Genomic DNA, 21,063 nt, shown 5'->3' on the forward strand with positions numbered 1-21,063 from the left:
TATAGCAGAATGAATAAGGAAGTCAAGAAGCAAGCATGATAGCATCCTATTATCTTATTTCAGCACCTTCACTCTCACAGTCAGGGTGCAAGGCAGAGAATCCATCCCAGAATCTTAGACATTACTGTATCTTTGTTAGTCAAAATACTGATAATTCATTTGACATTTATTATGTCCACTAACCCACTCAACTCAGGGGAGAGATTTTAGTGTACATAAAGTACTAAAAGTGTTTTTGCAGAAAACTAGCATTCTGGAAAACATAAAATAATTGTAATGGTACATTTGCTTAAAAAATTAATTTGATCTGGGCATGGTGGTGCACACCTGTAATCCTAGTCACTCAGGAGTCTAAGACAGGAAGATCAAAAGTTTGAGGCCAGCCTCAGCAATGTAGTGAGACTTTATCTCAAAATAAAAATTAAAAATGGCTGGGGATGTTGCTCAGTGATAGTACCCTGGGGTTAATCCCTTGTACCACCACCAAAAGAATAAAAAATAAAAAAAAATAATTTTTTTTTTTAGCTTGGTTTGCTTGGTTCACTTCTTCCCTCCCCCTCCCGGTGTCCCTGCCTCCCTCTCTTCCATTCATCCATAATACAAGTTTGGTTAATTGTTTTATGCTGGTTCTTGTTCTGGTTCTCAGTGGGGAGAACCAGACTGACCATCATTATTCTAGTCCAGGCTTTGAGTTACCACTTTGTGAAATGATGGCTTGCAACTTTGGTGGAATTTCATATCATTTCCTAAACTAAGAATTTTGTTTTTGTGATCCATTTGGAGTTACTTTGTGTGTGTAACATGCGGATTGACAGTGTTAGTGTACTAGCACTGTACACAGACGAAAATGGGCCTTTCATCTAGGGAGAAGCTCCACAGAAAGCAAAGGAGAAAGGGTTCCTACAGAAGAAAGAGAAGGGCTTTCTAGGTCATACTAAGGCAAGGAGGGCAAATGTCTCATTGTGTATGTGTGTTTGGCTGGTATGCTTGCTGAATACAGTATTGAGAAATTTTATGATTTGTAGTATGGTGTCATCTTTGGGTGTGGGCCACATCAAAGGCTTAAGGGTGGGATCAGTTGTTCAAGGGGGTAGAAAGACACTTGGCTTCCATCTAGTGTGCTCCACATTTATCTAATTTTCATGTTGTATTCATTCTTTTTGGTTGTAGTAAGATACAATGAAATACATATAAAATAAAATTTACTATTTTAAATGTATGGTTCAGTGGCATTAAGTTCATCCACATTTTTGTACAGCTGTCACCACTATTTTTCCAGAACTTTTTCATGATCCTCATGAAACTCTGTACCCATAAAATAATAACTCTCCATCTTCCTCTATCCTTAGTCCCTGGCAACTCCCATTCTATTTCCTATCTTTATGAATTTGATTACTGTTGGGTACTTTGTGTAAGTAGAAACATATAATATTTGTCCTTTTGTGTCTTTCTGTTACCTAACTTCATCCATGTTGTAGAATGTATCATATTTCATCCCTTTTAAAACCTGGAATAGTATTCCATTGTATGTATATATTATATTTAGTTTATCCATTCATTTGTTAATGGTGCTTGTGTTGTTTCTACATTTTGGCTGCTGTTACTAATGTTGTTGTGAACATAGTTGTACAAATATCTGTTTGAGCCCCTGCTTTTAATTATTTTGGATATATAACCTGATTGGAATTGCACGATCATATGGTAGGTAATTAATTCTGTGTTTAATTGTTTTTGAGGATATACTGGACTGCCTTCCACAATTGTTGCAGCATTTTATATTCCCATCATTAGTATATAAGGCTTTCAGTTTCTCTACATTTCGTCAATGCTTGTTAACTTCTGTGTGTGTATGTTTAATAATAATGATCTTAATGGGTGTGAAATGATATCTCATTGTGGTTTTGATTTGCCTTTCCCTGATGAGTCTTTTCCTTTTTCTTTTTTGATACTAGTGATTAAACCTAGTAGCATTCTGCTTCTGAGCTCCCGAGTACTATTGTGTGTATGTTCAGAAATGGGGAAATGTATACAAAAAGAGATAAGATGAAAAGGATGTTATATTTTGAAGGCAGCTCATAGAGGACTTTGAATACTGTGTTAATTACTGAAACTATGACTAGTAAAGGTTATTCTAGTGGCCATTTGTAGGATGGATTGTTAGGGAAGACACTTGGAGAACAGGCATCAATAGGTGTGGATATAGGGTATAAGGAAGCGATCAGTAGGTAATGATTGCCAGATTCAAGTTTGGGTGACTGAAGGGAAATAATTGAAAAAGAGTGAAATTGAGGGGCTGGAGTTGTGGCTCAGTGGCAGAGCACTTGCCTAGCATGCATGAGGCACTAAGTTCGATCCCCAGCACCACATGAAAATAAACAAATAAAATAAAGGTAGTGTGTCCATCTTACAACTAAAAATAAAAAAAAATTAAAAAAAAAAAACTTAAAAAAAGAGTGAAATTGAATAACAGGTTTAAGTGGGAGGATGATTTAGGTTGAGTTTCTGGTAAGACACTACTGGGAAATGAGTTTTAGGGCTTTTGAAAGATAAAATTGGAAGTTATCCTATATAGAAGGTAGAATTTTTGAAGTCTTTGAGTGTAAGTGCCTGGAGGAAGATTGTTGAACAAATAGAAGACAAGGAAAATGAACCTTTAAACACTGAAAAGATGTTCAGGGAGGAAGGAGAAAACCAGGAGTGAAAGATGAGAGTCTCTAAAACCTAAGTAAGGAAGGAATGAAGGGATTCATAAGCTTAGAATGTTTTCAGGGTGTCAGTAATTCAGAGGAGAGGATAAAGATTGAAGTGTAATTAAGATTTTGGAAGTGTATACAACCAGATATATGAAAAATTGTGTTCTATATGTGTAATATGAATTGTAATGCATTCTGCTGTCATATAACACATTAGAATAAAAAAATTTTTGGAGAAGGGTCTGTCTGAGGAATTTGACAGAATCTGAAAGGCTTTTAAAAATTATGATAAAATTACATAATTTTATGATAAATTTACATAATTATGAGTACTTTGTAAGTGTGCAGTTCAGTGGCACATTAAACATCACATTGTACAACTATCATCATCTAGAAAGATTTTTGAATAGAGGGTATGCTTTGCCAAAAGTGTTGCTTAAGTTTTTTGTTGTTGTTGTTTGGTGAGTTGTTGAGCTGTTGTTTTTCCCATCTTATTCTGAAAGTGGTTTATAGTAGCTTATTAGGAATTCTTGGAATATGTCAATATCCCTATGTGCTCCCACTTTAAAGATTTTGTAAACTACTATCATGCACCCATGTCATTATCTTTTCCCTTACCCTGTGTACATTTTTTAATTAGGAAGTAATCACCAGTTAATATGTATTTGTTTGTGTATCTTCTTTATTGCTGTATTCCCAAACCTGACACATACTATCAATAAATAATTTTTGAATAAGTAAATTCAAACAAATTGACAGCAATTAGAAATGAGAACAAAAGGCAAAAAAAAAATGAGTAGAGTCAAAGTATTTGTTAGGATTATAAAAAATACATGCCAAGTAATTCTGTGGACCTATTGCTGGTGTAAATAGGCTCTTCTAAGCTTTCTCACAGCCAGACTGCAGAGGCAGATTTAATTGATTACACAATTCATGGTGTGGATAAGATACAAAATAAACTACATTCTCTGAGAAAGCCTAAATATTACTAAAATCAGAATTACTCTTCCTGAATGCCCTCCCTCACAATATCCTCAAAAAACGTCCTTACAGTAAATGCAGAAGACCACCTTTAATATGAGTAGAAGACAGTGGGAATAGTTTTATTTTAAGATAAAACCTATAGTGATGTTTTGAAAGGAAGGGAAGGATGTTGGGCAAGTGACAAGATGGATATTTACACTGAATGGACAGATAAAAGGAATGGTTGAGGACTGGGGTTGTGGCTCAGTGGTAGAACGCTTGACTAGCATGTATTAGGCAATGGGTTCAATTCTCAGTACCACATAAATAAATAAATGTCCATTGACAACTAAAAAATATTTTAAAAAAAAGGAATGGTTGATGATGACTAACCTTGAATCTGGATGATTGGTTCAGGAAAGGGGAGCCTTGGTAAGGGAAGGAATGTGTGGGTTGAATATAATAAACTCAGTGCCCCTTTTGGCATGGAATAGCCTTTTCTTTTCTTTTTGTAGTAAGAATGAGAACAAGGTCTTTGAATTCTAGGCAAGTCTCTACCACTGAGCTGTATCCCCAGCCCTGAAATAACTTTATTTTCTGATTGTAAAAATATGTCAGGCTTTTTTTTTTTGGTGGTGCTGGGGATTGAACCCCAGGGCCTTGTGCATACAAGGCAAGCACTCTACCAACTGAGCTATAACCTCAGCCCTAGGACAGGCTTTTAAAAAAACACACCTAGGCTAGTGTGTGGTGGTGCACTGTAATCCCAGTGGCTTGAGAGGCTGAGGCAGGAGGATCACTAGTTCAAAGACAGCCTCATCAATGGCAAGGAGCTAAGCAACTCAGTGAGACCTTGTCTCTAAATATAAAAATAGGGCTGGGGATGTGGCTCAGTGGTTGAGTGCCCCTGAGTTAAATCCCTGGCACCCCCCTCCCCCAAAAATCTATGTAACAATTTACCAAGCATTTCTCCCACTATTAAAAAAAATTAAACGAGTTATTTAATTATTTAACATTATTAAATTTACCAGTGAGCACATTTTCTGGTTTTTGGTACCAGGGATTGAACCCAAGGGTACTTAACCACCAAGCCATATCCCCAGCCGTACCCACTCCCTTTTAAAAGTATTTTTATTAGTTGTTGATGAACTTTTTAAAAAATTTATTTGTTTGTATGTGGTGCTGAGAATCGAACTTAGTGCCTCACACATGCTAGGCAAGCACTCTACTGCTGAGCCACAATCCAAGACCTCCCCAGCCCTTTTTAATATTTTATTAGAGACAGGATCTTCCCAAATTGTAGAGGCTGGCTTTGTACTTGTGATCCTCCTGCCTCAGCCTCCCAAGTCACTGGGATTACAGGTGTGTGCCACCATGCTCATCAGTGGGATCTGTTAATACTATATTATCAGATAGGAATTATATTTGCATTCTGTACTATAATGGATATGTGCTATAATGTAAAACAATAGAACAATATTTAAAAGACACATAGCAGATGCAAACAATATCAACAAATAAAATAATGGTAATGAATTGTAGATTTACCTAAGTCACTGTGGCTGTGAAGTAAATGAGAATTATTTGATGGAATGAAGTGGTTCATCCTGTGTCAGTTCAATTTGTCCTATTGGATAATCATTTTCTTTTCTTAAGGTTCCAGAAAGGAATTGTTATGAGCAACCTTACAGAGCAACAGAATTAAAAACCTACAGCTCCTCAGAATTCCTTTTATTGTATTTACCCCCCCATTTGGGGGTTGGGGTGGGGTGGGGTGTGAGTAGTAGGGATTGAATACAGAGGCACTTAACCCCTGAGCCACATCCCCAGCCCTTTTTATTTTTTATTTTGAGATAGGATTTCACTAAGTTGTTTAGGGCCTCTAAGTTGGGGAGGCTTTCCTTGAATTTGGTATCCTCCTGTCAGCCTCCTAATCTGCTGGGATTATAGGCTTGTGCCACTGCATCTGGCTGTTGTATTCCCATACAACCCACCATAACATGAGTTGTGCTTACCTTGAATTTTTGAATTTTGTCTTCCTTTGCATGTCATGATGGCCTTAGTTGCAACAAATTATTTTGTAACCGTGATCTAAAGCTTCTCTTAAAGATTTGGCACTAAGTATTTGTGATTCCTTTCTTCTTCCTCCCACTAACAATTATCTTCAAATTGAACAAGATTCTTGGTATGAAGTTCTTTATTATGTGATGGGCTTTTCAGTCTTTTCACTGTTTACTCAATACAGAGTCCTTAGTAACATCTAAGATTTTCTCCCATTATCAATTTCTTCAAAATTTTCAAAGTCAGCAACAAATTGAGAAACCAAATTCTTAGGCAGTTCCTTCATTTTTTTTGTTTGGATGAATTCAAGTTTCATTTTAGTATTATAGCACTTATAATGCCTGTCTTCTTCAGATCCTGCATCAGAAATTGTATCAATAATAGACAGTAAATATTTTAAGGTTTTGACATAGTTTGCAACATACTTTGCAAAACTACTGTATTTATCAGGAAACAAAAAAGACTATAAATTCAGTAGTACCAAAAGGATGTTCCAAGACATTTTTCTTATCAAAATGAGCCTTGTTTGCTTTCATTGTATATTCTTTGGATGCTAACTTAGCTCCTAAAAATGAAAAACCTTGCTAGGTGCAGTGGCCTGTAATCCAAGAGCTCAGGAGGCTGAGGTAGGAGGATCTTGAGTTCAGAGCCAGCTTCAGCAACATAGGGAGGCTAAGGAACTCGGTGAGACCATGTCTTTAAATGAAATACAAAAAGGACTGGGGATGTGGCCAGTGGTTAAGCACCCCTGGGTTCAATCCCTGGTACCCAAAAGACAAAAAACCTTCTTGTTTGTACCCAGACAGTTCTGTTTGAGTCTCATATCAGTGCATTCTTCAACACTTAGTCTTAAGTATTGTGGTATGGTGGGGTTTACACCCAATACACCATGAGAGGCTTTTAGTTAATCTCCTGTAGTTAAAAGCAGCAATAGCCTGATATTCTGTCTTAATTATGGCTTATCCTTAAGATGGTGTTCCTTAAAGGAAAAAGAAATCCATTCTTGTTGAAATTATAAATTTGCTTTCCAATATTTCCATCTTTACTAATATAGTTTTCTGTGGTTCACTGGGAAAATTTGTTGCAGCCTTGAAATCAACAGAAAATGTATTTCCAATGATATTTAATTTAAGCATTCTTGCAGTTATAAACCTCTCAATTCTGAGTTTGCTTTGCAACTCAGTGTTTCCACTTAATCCTCTTCTTCCATTTCCACCTTCATCTCAAAGAAGATACCGATTGCTATACTCACAGTGCAAGTGGCATCCATGCTGATTGTTGGACAAAGAGGGTATCCATAGTTTTCAGAAAAACACCATGCTCAAGTTGTCATGATCTTGGTTTTTATTTCTCTTGCATAGGAATGAACAATCTTAGGTGTGGTCAAGGGGGATTTTCTCGATAGTCAAGCTTTGATATTCTAGTTCCTTATCGTATGTATGTATGTATGTATGTATGTATGTATCAGGGATCGAACTCAGGGGCACTTGACCACTGAGCCACATCCCCAGCCCTATTTTTATGTTTTTTTTTGAGAGACAGGGTCTTACTGAGTTGCTAGAGCCTTACTTTTGCTGAGGCTGGCTTTGAACTCAACATTCTCCTGTCTCAGCCTCTCAAGCCACTGGGATTACAGGTGTGCACTACCACGCCCGGCTAGGTTGCCTTATCTTAATAAATTTTATTGCTTCTTTGTATTTCCTTTTCGGGTGTCTTATTAGGTTCACCTGTGTTTTCACAGGACATTCATTTTCTCTGAAGCCATGGTGGAAAAGATGATCACTATAATGTATAACATGCCTTTCAGGAAAGGTTATATTGCACACACATTATTTCTGATCATGTACCAAGTCTCTTTTTGCTAATGTGATTTTAAGGAGAAAAAAGAAACACATGCAAATAAATAATGGTTTGAATTAGAGAACGGTAATATTAATGTCAATTTCAGGGAAGGATTTGACAGTCATACCTGTTCTTGCCCTCTGGAAGAAATCTTGGATTATAACTGGCATGGCCTGCTTTAGGTTCTTTTCTCTCCGAAGTCTAGAGACGGATTGGGCCTACTCAGAGCAAGTAGTAGATGAATGAGGAATTGACACTGCTGAAGCATGCATTTTGTGAGGTAGAAAGTCTTACGTTTACTTTATGCATTGACTGTTTTTGTATTTTTTTTAAGTGAATCCACTTGAACTAAAAATAGATTAGCTCAGTCATGTTAGAAGTACTTGTTTCCTATATTTTTTTTGGTACCAAGGATTGACCCTAGGGGTACTTAACTCCTGAGCCACTTTCACAGCCTTTATATATATATATTTTTTTTTCCTTTCTTTTTTTTTTAAATTGTTTTAGGTGGACACAATATTTTTATGTGGTGTTAAGGATCAAACCCAGTGCCTCACGCATGCCAGGCGAGTGTGCTACCATTTGAGCCACATCCCCAACCTTTTATATTTTATTTAGAGACAGGGTCTTCCTGAGTTGCTAAGTGTCTGCCTAATATGCTGTGGCTGGGTTTGAACTCTCAATCTCCTGCCTCATGCTCCCGAGTTTCTGGTATCACAGGTGTGTATGACTGTGTCCAAGGAAACTGTCATTCTGATATATATGAGTTTTGAGTTTGCATGTCATGCTTAGCCAGCCTTGGCAATTTAATATGAGTCCTATCAAAATAAAAAGGACTGGTGATGTAGCTCAGTGGTAACATGCCCCTAGGTTCAATCCCTAGTATTGTAATCTTTTTTTTTTTTTTTTTTTTTAAAGAGAGAGTGAGAGAGGAGAGAGAGAGAGAGAATTTTTAATATTTATTTTTTAGTTCTCGGCGGACACAACATCTTTGTTGGTATGTGGTGCTGAGGATCGAACCCGGGCCGCACGCATGCCAGGCGAGCGTGCTACCGCTTGAGCCACATCCCCAGCCCCCTAGTATTGTAATCAATAAACAAACCTAGAAGTAAACCCCCCCCCCACAAGTTATCACAGATGCTAAGCAGGTGCTCTACCACTGAGCCTTTCTTTTCCCAAGCCCCACCACAAGTAATTTTGATGTATGATATAATTTAGATTTTGAGTTACTTCCCTCTCCCCAAATGGTAAATTCTGAAAATTCCCAAAGAGCATACTTCTGCCCAGCATATTAGATTATCATCTGCTTTTTTTGGGTACTTACCTATTTTGTTTTAATTATTCAGTTGTAAAAATTGTAAAGCTTTCTCTTTCCTTTTGAATCTGTTACATTCCTGAAGTCAGAATTCAACACAGAGGGTAGAAATGCTCTGGATGAAACCTGGTATACATACCAATATCCTGAGTAAAATTTTAGCAAGTTGAAACCAGAAGAAAGTAAATGAACAATGGGATCCTGTTTGGGAATGCTAAGGAAATTATAACTAGCTGTAGTAATACAACTTATGTATTAAAAAACAAACAGCTCCTTGGTTGTGGATCAGTAAGAAATATATATCATTTTTAAGAATTTGGATTCCCTCTGGACAATAAAAATAGTACAAAACAAACAAAAACCTAACTTAGAACCTATGGAAAGACTGAAACTGTTTTAATAAGATAAATAATAGTCATTGGAACCCAACAGTAATTACATGTGGGTAAATAATTTTTAAATTTATATTTATTGTGTAAGTTTACATATGGTTGGTAAGCAAGTTAGAGATATTCCTTTTAAAAGTCAGACATAATAAAAGGATTTGTATCACCACTTCTGTTTATATGTTTTGGGTAGCATTCTAGGTGTTTCAGGGAAACTCGACAAAAACAAGACACGCTGGGCGCCATGGGACATGCCTGTGATCCCAGTGGCTTGGGAGACTGAGGCAGGAGGATCACTAGTTCAAAGACAGCCTCAGCAACTTGGTGAGACCCTGTCTCAAAATAAAAAAATAGAAAGGGCTGGGGAATGTGGTTCAGTGGTTAAGTACCCCTGGATTCAATACCTGCTAACCCCCACCTCCCAAAAATCTATTTTTTTAAATTCTTTTTTTTTTTAAGAGAGAGTGAGAGAGGAGAGAGAGAGAGAGAGAGAGAGAGAGAGAGAGAGAGAGAGAGAGAGAGAATTTTTAACATTTTATTTCTTAGTGTTCGGCGGACACAACATCTTTGTTGGTATGTGGTGCTGAGGATCGAACCCGGGCCGCACGCATGCCAGGCGAGTGCGCTACCGCTTGAGCCACATCCCCAGCCCCCAAAAATCTATTTTTATTTTATAAATATTTTTAAAAAGACTCATCACCAGTAAATTCTTCTTTTTTTCTATTTACCTACTAATAAGCTTTCTTATCCACCAACTAGTATTATAAAAAATTTGGAGAAATTTAGGGAGGTTACTTTAAAAAAAATCTTTATTTTTATTTATCTATTTTTTTAATGTGGTGCTGAGGATTGATTGAACCCAGGTCCTCACGCATGTGAAGCAAGTGCTCTACCACTGAGCCACAACCCCAGCCCTAGGGAGGTTATTTTTAAAAGAATATTTATTTATTGTGCTGTGGATGCTGGTGAAGCCCTCTGTCACTGAGCTACTCCCCAACCTGGGAGTTTTAATAGTTTTGTTTGGTATCCTTTCTAGGTGCTCTATATTCAGTTTAGATATTTATGTATAACAAATGAAAAAATAAGACTAGCAATTTGGGTTATTTTAGTTTTTTGATAGATTTTAAGGTAATTTCTGTACTTTATAAAGAAATGTTATTATTGGTAAACAGGTCAGGTCTGAAAGCAAGCCAAAATTCACTGCTGTAGTGCAGACATGCAGTGAGTTTAGTTAGATGACCTGTCTAAGATTTAGCAATGGCTAATGCCCTAGCACAACTGGTTAATCATATTTGGGATAGGTGGAAAGGAGCTACATTTAGATCTTTATGTTTAAATAAATTATAAAAGGATTTTGGTATTTATTGAATGTTTACCGTGTGTCTGGTACTGGGTGAGCACTGTCTCTATGAATGTGTTCCTCAGACAGACCTTAGTAGGTAGGCCTGGCTCTGGCCAAACACCTAGCCAGTCATTGAATTAAAAGAGGAGATCACTACAAGAATGCATTCAAGAATATTTTAGGGGGCTGGGGTGGCTCAAGCGGTATCTCGCTCGCCTGGCAGCCTGGCATTCGATCCTCAGCACCACATACAAACAAAGATGTTGTGTCCGCCGAAAACTAAACAATAAATATTAAAAAAAAAAATCTCTCTCTCTCTCTCTCTCTCTCTCTCTCTCTCTCTCTCTCTCTCTCTCTCTCTCTCTCCTCAAAAAAAAAAAAAAGAATATTTTAGTCTGGAGTTGAGGGAGGAGTGGGGCTTTTTTATCTAAGCATAACAAACCAAAATGCCATGAAGATAGGCTTTTTAAAAAAAATTAAATGGCTTGAACTTTGTTTAACAAAAATTGAGAAGTATAAAAGACAAAACAAGTCAGGGATGTTTGAAAGCAGAAATGGTACTGTATAAATAATCAATGCTTGAGAAGCTCATTCAAGAAGAAAAAACTATCAATGTGAAAATGGGCAAAAATATAAATAAATATAAAAAAGTAAAGTTCATGAAAGGAATATAAATGGGCAGTGGGAAAAGAGCATTGATAAGGCTGTAGGGAAGTAGGTATCTACATTGTTTCTGGGAATATAAATTAAACTTTTAATGAGTTGATAGGTGTGTTCTTTTGACTCAATTCAATTTATAAGAGTTTATATGCTAGGTATGTTTGAACAGATGTTCAATGAATAGAGACATTCTATGGAAATATTACTTATAGTTGAAAAAAAGGTCAAATGTTCAAACCACCATGAGTGGCCATAGATATAAAATAGCATGAGTCCATTTAAAAAATATGATATGGTAGTATAACCATAGAAGACATAGCAGATTGTTAGTAGTGGCTATCTTGGAGGGCAATAAAATTGTGTTAACTCCTTACATTTTTGTTTTCATATGTTATTTTAGGATAAATAGTTTTTTATATAATTAAAAAAAATCAAACAGGAAGCTGAAAAATATCCTACCACATAGTAATAAATAACTATCACCTACATTTGGCCAACAACTTTGCAGGTATCTTTTTAATGCATATGTATTTGCAGGTAAAAACATGAAGTTATGGGCTGGGGCTGGGGCTCAGTGGTAGAGCACTTGCCTAGCATGCGAGAGGCACTGGGTTCAATCCTCAGCACCACATAAAAATAAACAAATAAAATAAAGGCATTCTGTCCATCTACTGCTACTACTACTAATAATAATGAAAAAGAAAAAAACAAAAAACAGGGGCTAAGATCAAGTGTAGAAATGTGAGATTATAATATGCATGCCATTTAAAATTTTAAAAATTAATTTGGTTGCATTGAACTAAAAAAACTGAGGCAATATAAAAAAATTGAACTTTAGATAGACATTTACCTTCTTGAGATTATTCCTTACAAGAATCCTAAACACCACCTGCCTATAATCCCAGTGATTTGGGAGGCTGAGGCAGGAGGATCACAAGTTTGAGGCCAGCTGGAACTTCAGAATTAAAAACAACAGCAACAATGACAAACAAATAAAACCTGGGTGGGGGGTGCTACTGGGGATGCAGCTTTGTGGTAGAGAACCTCTGAATAATCCCCAGTACTGGGGGAAAAGTTAAGAGGGGAAAAAACGTAAAATACAAAACCTTTAAATAGTTTTGAGACTATATGGATAAAATGCACTGATACATTGAGGTCTATGATGAGGGAATAAATATATACAGTTTTGTCTTTAGGGTTTCCTGTTGTAGGTTTTCTTTAAAAAAGACATTATATTCCTGTATTGTTTTTAAATGTAAGCATATATTTATTTTACTTTGTGTGTTTGTCATATTGTGGGTTGAACCTAGTGCCTCAGGAATACTAGGCAGGTGCTCTACCACTGAGCTACATTCCCTTGCCCATGTTTCTGTAATTCCGTTGAAATCATTTTTTTTTTGAAGTTTTCATGGAGATACACACACACACACACACACACACACACACACACACACACACACACAATATTAGGTGATTGAAGTGAACTTGAAGTGAATTGACATGGAGACTCAGTAACTTAATTATTATGCTAGGAGAATTTTGAATGTGAATTTTTTCATGCAATTGTCTATAAGAAGGGATGGTAAGAGATATAAATTTCACTTGGAGATTGCTGAAATCATGGAGTAGGTATATAGAGTAATTTACCTAGTTTTTTTAATATTAATTTTTTCGTTGGACACAATATCTTTATTTTATTTATTTTTATGTGGTGCTGAGGATCGAATGCAGAGCCTTGCACATACAGGTGAGTGCTCCACCGCTGAGCCACAACCCCAGCCCCAACTTTCCTAGTTTTATCGCACACAAGAGTTGCTAAGGAGATAAGAGCCTTTTGAAAAATTTATACTTAGAAACCTTAGTTTAATTTGAGCAATATTTTAGAAAATATGGATGAAGTAGAGTGATCAATAGTTCTTGCCCCCATTCCCTCACCCTGAGGCTGGTCATATCCCTGCATCCTTGGCTGAGAATCCCTGGGTGATATGGTTGAAAGAGGAAAGTTGAGAACTGCTGTTAAACAGCATTGGAGGGGAAACTGGCTAGAGACCAGCTAGGATGTAAACTTTAAAAATATGACTCTGAAGGATCCGAAGGGAATTGAACTAAAGCTTAGCAAAAAAGAAAATTTTGACTGTAAACCAAGTTTATGGGAGGGCAGAAGTGGTACCAGGTGTGGAAAAACACCAGAATCCTGTTCCAGCCTCCCTTCCTTGTTGTTTCCTTTTGCTTATTTCCCATTTTGGCTTCATTTTCTCAAATCACCTTTCTCTCCCTGAGATTTCAGCTGTGGCTCATGGAAGTTCCCAGGCTTTAATAGTACTGTTCCCCAAGGCCAGTACTCTCTTTCTTTAATTCCAGTTTGGAAAGTCCTCTAGAAGAACTCATTCCCTCATCGCTATGGTTCAGAGATGTGGGGGCCTTGTAGCAATTCCCACTAGAAACAAAGTAGTTGGAGTTAATGTTTGAAGGTGGGTAGTATTATTCAAAGAGGTATACTAAGCCATGAGCTTGTTCTCATTGGTACCTGGGATTTAATTCAGGGGCATTCCACCACTGAGCCACATTCCCTAGCCCTATTTTGTATTTTATTAGAGACAGGGTCTCACTGAGTTGCTGAGGGCCTCGATAAACAACTGAGGCTGGTTTTGAACTCATGATTCTCCTACCTCAGCCTTCCAAGCCTCTGGGATTCTGCGCCTGGCTTACTGAGCAGTTTTAAAAGCAGAAAATGGACAACTAACATTCAGTATACCCTAAGATGGCCCTATTTTGCACATACAGTATCCCATCTGTTTTGTAACATTGCTATGGGTGAGGAAAAATGAGGCTTAAAAAAAGAAAAAGAAAGAACTTGTTTAAGTTGACGAGGCTAGTGGGAAAGTTGGAATTCAAACCTAGTTTCGTCCGACACAATATCACGTGTGGTGCCACGTATCTTGGTCCACATTTTCTATTGTGAAGTGAAATTCAGAGGTCCCCAAACATTTAATCTGTTTATTTCTATAAAATAGGTGGGATCAAGGTTGTTTATATAAAACTATAGAATACATTGTTAGGTTATAATTTCTTTTGTTTGTTTTTTTCGTGGTGCTGGGGATTGAACCCAGAGCCTTGTGCATGTAAAGCAAGTACTATACCACCTGAGTATATATCCCCAGTTCATAGGTTATAATTTCTGCCCTGAGGAATTCCTGCTGCAGCAGATGTTGACAGCGATGTGTTAATTATGCTACTGTATATAAGCACAAATAGTAATACACTTAGGACTTAATATTAATGAACCCTTATATCTATATTTTAATTGTTTTAGATGTCAGTGGACCTTTATTTTATTTATTTTCATTTATTTATATGCAGTGCTGAGAATCGAACCCAGTGCCTCACACATGATAGACAAGTACTTTACATACAACTGAGCCACAACCCCAGCCCCTAACCCTTAATATTAAGGTATTTGAGGTAATACATTGCAGGAGGATATAAACAGGGTGAAATATGGCAGGTATCGGAATGTCTAAGTGTTATTCTAGGAATGTGATTCTGCATTTTGCTTAGCAAATCCTTTTGAAAGCATATTGACAAAAATCTTTACAAGATAAAGATCTCTGATCTGTATTATTTGTTTTTGAAATGCAGTAAAAGAAATTCATGTGGGTTGAAAGTGTTTTTGATTAGGAGATTAGCTAACTCTAGCCCATCACTTGGTGTAGAGAAATAAAAATTCTAATTTATGTAGACTTTTAAAATTGACTAGAAATCTGTAAAGATTAGATTGATGGACTTTTTTTGGGGGGAGGGGTTGTGGTGGGGTGGAGTGTTGGTGCTGGGGATGGAACCCTGGGCCTTGTGCATGTAAGGCAAGCACACAACCAACTGAGCTATTTCCCCAGCCCCAGATTGATTAATCTTAAAACCTGTATTGGAAATAATATAAACCTTTATAATTGTTTGCTGACAAAATTTGGAGGAAGTTTTCTCAGTTAATTTTGGTGACTAGGTATGTGGCAGTTTTTGTAGTTTAAGGTTATATGGCAGTTTATTCCTGTGCCAACAAGGTCAAGAGTATTTTGACAAACCATCTCAATATGTAGAAGTAATTAGGTGGTGTTGAATAAAAGGTTCTGCCTTCTCAAAAGTTGATAGAGAATGCAGGAGTCCTTGGGTTCTATTTCGAGCACTGAAATGAAAAATAAAAGAGAAGCTACTATAAAGTCAGGCACTCTACAGAAATGGACTATGCAGCCAGCTGTGTGGTACATAAATAAACTTGATGGGAATACATTCCCCTGAGCAGTATACCACACTACACAGACACGAAGGGAAATCAGAGCTAAGCTAAAATCTCAGTTTGTAGTTGGCTTTGTAGTAGTTAGACTTAATGAGTGCTTGGTGTTGGCAGAGTAATTTATTTCAGTTAGTGAAATACAGTATAAAGTGGCATAGTTGGATCTTTATGTGTTATTCTGAGACCTCGTTTTCCTGAAGCTCCAGGGAGGTTTATTTTGACATTATTATTTAAATTTTTAAAATTGTCAATGTACTTTAGCTTTATTTATATGCAGTGCTGAGAATTGAACCCAGTGTCTCACTCATGCTAGGCAAGCACTCTACCACCGAGCCACGATCCCAGCCCTTGACATAATTATTGATACAATACTTAAACAATATTGTATACTATATTAAGGTATGAAAAAAAATCTTAAATGTGTCACAATTCTGAAGTAGACTGATTGATATAATGAGCCTTCATGTACTCATTAGCCTCAACAGGTATTAGTTGCCATCAGTCTTGTTTCATGTATCTCTGCCTCTCTCACTAATGATTGTAAAACATATCCCAAGCATGTTCATAAATATTTCTCAAGAAATAGGAAGAAAAAAAACAATACAATATTGTATGTTTTGAAAAATAAGTATGTTTTTCATACTTCAAGTTAACCATAATTTCTTAATATTATTGTACAGTCTTCATTTATGTCATGTATGTTACATTTTAAAAAACATATGGGCTGGACACGTTGGCCCATGCATGTAATCCCAGCAGCTCAGGAATCTGAGACAGGAGGATCACTAGTTCAAAGCCAGCCTCAGCAACCCAGAGGTGCTAAGCAACTCAGCAAGACCCTGTCTCTAAATAAAATACAAAATAGGGCTATGAATGTGGCTCAGTGGTTGAGGGCCCTGAGTTCAATCCCTGATTACCCACCACCCCCAATTGGACGTAGTCCCCCCCCTGCAGCAGTATATTTGCTAAAGATTCCTTGTCCTTTAGAATTTCCCATAGGTTAGAGTTGCTAAATGTGTTCCAAGGATATCCTTTAACTGTTTATGTGTTTTTTTCTTTTTTGTAAATTGGCAGTTTTATCTAGGTTGCTTAAACAAGTTTAGATTTATGAGGTGGAGTTATTTCCTGAGTGATACTTGTTGGTTTATCAAGAGACCCCCTACCCTGTCTTTTTAAAATGTCTAGATTGAAGTGACAAAATGGCAATGTATCATTGGTTTTCATTTTTTAACTGGAGTATTTCTAATAGAAACCTTATTTAATGAAATAATAGTTACTAGGCAATATAATTTATATAGAAAAGAAATACTAAATCTTGGTTCTTTTGCTTCCTTTTTATTGCTTTTCAAAATAATAAAATGATTAGATTGGGGATGTAGTTTAGTGGTATAAGAGTGTTTGCCTAGTATGCGAGAGGCCTTGGGTTTGGTCCTTAAGAATGCCAGACAAACACAACAAATGAACAAAAGAAAACAACAAAATAGCTTACTGGAATAATGTAATGATGATAAGTTAGTTTTTTGTTTTTTGATAGCACAGGTATGAACACCTGGATTTAAACATATTTATGTTTCAGTTCTTTGTGATTATTAAGTTGATTGATATTCAAATTGTCATATTTGACAGTGGGAGCCTTTGAAGAGGCTTGAAGTTTAGCTCCTGAGTCCTTTTAACAAAATCATATATTATTATTTAATAGCTTACCTTTTGTCAGGTGTGTATGATATGAGCCTGACACATTTCTTACCCTAGACTTGGGAATCAGTCACTTCTCTAAAGAGCTCATGTCCCTGTTAGTAGTAATTTCATATTTGGAGACCATCTTCTGAGTAGTAGGGATACTCAGTAGTAGGCAAGCCATTTTTCTAAACCTTTTCAAGAGCAGAAATAAAATTTTAAAGCTATGGTATGAATTCATATTGGTTCTTAAAATTCAGATTTAGTATTGTAGGGTTTCACTTTTCATAAGCCCCTCCTATTCTTTTTTTTTCTTTATTAGAAAAAGGTAAAAGAAGGTTTATTGCTACAAGTCTCTTTTTAGTCTTAGTCTTATTCTGGATAATGACTGTATTTTAGCAATTGTTCTTATGCATTATTTCCTATTACATACACTTATTCAGATATTCCCTCTCAAGGACATTTATTTGTCCTTAGTTTCTCTTTACTCATGGGTTGTAAAACAGTCTGACCAACAGTGATTTCCAGATTCATAGCATGCACATATAGCTTCCATTTAACAATCATGTGACATTCTAGGATTTACTGAGTTTCAAAAATTGTAGTATAACACACAGAAAACTACATAAATATCTTGTATAGCATGTCATTACTAGCACCCCAGAATTCTACTCACATTTCCTGCCAGATACTATTCTTATTTCTTCCAAAACAGAAAAAAGAACTATGTCCTAGTTTCTAATACTAGTGATTAGTTTTGCCTCCTTTAGAACTTTATTTTTATTTTTTTAATATTTATTTTTAGTTGTAGTTGGACAAATACCTTTATTTTTTATTTATTTTTATGTGGTGCTGAGGATCAAACCCTGGGCCTCACATGTGCTAGTTAAGTGCTCTGCCACTGAGCCACAACTTTGGAACTTAAAAAAAAAAAAAAAACTCTTAGGAGGGGGTTCCAGCCCCTCCTTTGGAACTTTAAAAAAAAAAAAAATTCTTGACTGTGGAAAATGAGATCTTTCAGGCCATTTGCAACTCTCTTTCTCTTTTTTTTTAATATTTATTTTTTTAGTTGTAGATGGACACAATACCTTTGTTTTATTTATTTATTTTTATGTGGTGCTGAGGATGGAACCAAGGGCCTCAAATGTGCTAGGCTAGTGCTCTACCGCTGAGCCACAACCCCAGTCCCCTTTCCAACTCTTAATTGTGTCTCCACAATTTGTATTAGGCATGTTAGACATTTATCTGTTTTGTTGCATATATTCTCTAGTACAGTCATTTGTATTTAGACTTTCTTGCTGTACTGCACTTGCAGCCTTGACTTTCTTTTTGCTGAATCCAGTAGACTGGATTTAGACCTCTTGTTCCTTTTCTCATTGTTGGCTATTGTGCCTTGCCATTCATCTTCTTTAGCTTCTTTGATACAAATTCTTTGGTTTCTTACTTCTCTTTTTATCTTCAGAATATGGTGTTTTCTAGAGGTCATTCCATTCCATCCTTCCTGGGGTTATGTCATCATTAATCTAATGATTTAAGTTATCAGAATATTTTGATAACACATTTCTTTCCCTCCCTCTCTTCTTCCCTCCAAACATTAATGTCTTTTTTTTTTTTTTTTTTAGTAGTATTGGGGTTTGAACCCAGGGCCTCATGCATGCCAGGCAAGGGCTCTACTCCCGAACTACATCCCCAAGCTCCACATTTCTTTTTAAAAGCAGTGTATTTATGTTCCTTAAATATTTAAAACTAGACCCATCATCCGTTCTTCCCCTTACCCCTCAAACTAGTACCTCCTCCTGTATTTCTCATTTTAGTGAATCTGTGTGTCATTTTAAGAGTGAGGCGAAACCGACATACATTTAACTGTTCAAGCACATCACTTAGTGGTTTTGAGTGTAACCCCAGCACCTTTTCATCAACCCATAAGCCACTCCTACAAGCTCAGTAAGTAACTCTCTCTCCATTTCTCCCACTTCCTATCCATTGGTAACCTCTATTCTGCTCTTGGTGTCTTTTGAATTTGCCTGTCCTGGATTTATCATATAGAAGAGGTCATATAATATGTGACTTTATGTAACTGGTTTCTTTCCCTTAGTCTGATGTTTGTTTTTGTTTTTATTTATTTATTTTTTTGTGGTGCTGAGGATTAAACCCAGGATCTTCTATAGGGTAGGCATTCACTTTGCCTCAGTTTACATCCACAGCTGTAGCCTGAGGTTTTTTTCCCCCTCTTCACTCCCAAGGTTTGAACCCAGGTCTCTGTCACTGAACTACCCCATCCCAAGCCCTCTGTATTTTATTTAGTGTGGGATAGGGTCTCACTAAATTGCCTAGGCTGGCTCAAACTTGTGATTCTCTTGTCTCAGACTCCTGGATAGCTGGGATTACAGGCATGGCACTTTGGTTTACCCTCATGTTTTTAAGGTTCATCTAAATCGTACCATGTGTTAGTACTGCATTTCTTTTCTTTTTTTTTTTAAATTGTTGTTTAGTTGTAGTTGGACACAATACTCTTTATTTTATTTATTTTTATGTGGTGCTGAGGATTGAACCCAGGGCCTTGCATGTGCTGGGTGAACGCTTTACCACTGAGCCACAACCCCAGCCCCAGGACTGTATTTCTTTTTATGGCTGAATAATAACCCATTATATGTTTATTCCACAGTTTGTCTATTAATTCATTGAAGAAGCTATTTGAGTTGTTTCTTCTGCCTTCGGGCCATAGTGAATAATGCTGCTATAAACATGTATGTATAATTTTCTATGAGGGCAGATGCTTTCATTTCCCTTGGGAATATACCTAAGAGTGGAATTGCTGGGTCATAATAGCAACTCTATGTTTAACTTTTTGAGGGCTTGTATGTCTGTTTTTGGTTTGCATAGGGGCACCAGGGATTGAACTCAGGGATGCTCAACTTCCAATTCACATCCTAGCCCTATTTTGTATTTTATTTAGAGACAGTGTCTCATTGAGTTGCTTATTGCCTCACTGAGGCTGAGGCTTGCTTTGAACTTCGATCCTCCTGTCTCAGCCTCCTAAGCCGCTGGGATTACAGGTGTGTGCCACCACGCCTGGTACTATTGGTGCTTTTATTATCACGCCTCACCTTATGGAGCAGAGGGGATCATGGAGAAGAAAACTCAATATGAAATCTAAACAACTGGGTTCAGATCCTGTCTTTGCCAATCACTTCATCATTCTATGCCCATTACCTGAGAAGAAAATTTGAGTACACCTCTGTTCTCCCTTCCACAGGGTTTGTGAAGAGACTGTGTTTCCACACTATGTCCCTATGCACCTTGAACCCCAAAGAGCCCAGCCAGAGGGAAGACCCCAGTGAGCAAACCAGGGCTCCTCAGCCTCCTGTGCTGCTGGGATTACAGGCATGCACCACCACATCCGCAATTGTATGTCATTTTGACATTTAACACTTTATCCCCCACCTCACCAAGTTTGGTTAATTAATCTTATTTTCTAAATATTCCTGTTATCATTCATTTTTTCTCCTGCCCTATACTTAAGATACACTTTCCAGGATTAATGTTAATAGCTACCTTTTAATTTTCTTAGACTTCCTCATGACGCTATTTCTGTAATTTCTACACACACAAGATTGGTTTTTGAAATGTAAATCTCATGAGGTCACCCCATTGTTGAGAAAAACAAAACAGTGGAGTGGGGGGCATGTTTGAAGTGTGGTCATGAATGCAGTCTTAGTGCCAAGGAGGCTGAGACAGGAGACTCACTTGAGCACAGGAGAGTTCAAGACTATAATCAGGCCAACATAGTGAGATCCCTGTCTCTTAAACAAATGAACAAACAAAACTACCACCCC

At 36.9% G+C, this 21,063-nt stretch overlaps 1 protein-coding gene across 1 annotated transcript in view; it reads left to right on the top strand.

Annotated features, from left to right (window-relative positions):
• Ube2g1 (ubiquitin conjugating enzyme E2 G1) overlaps window positions 1-21,063 on the top strand; it is a 98,478-nt gene that overhangs the window by 45,353 nt on the left and 32,062 nt on the right. The window lies entirely within an intron of this gene.

Source organism: Urocitellus parryii, chromosome 7 (assembly GCF_045843805.1).
Source record: "Urocitellus parryii isolate mUroPar1 chromosome 7, mUroPar1.hap1, whole genome shotgun sequence".
Classification (NCBI taxonomy): domain Eukaryota; kingdom Metazoa; phylum Chordata; class Mammalia; order Rodentia; family Sciuridae; genus Urocitellus; species Urocitellus parryii.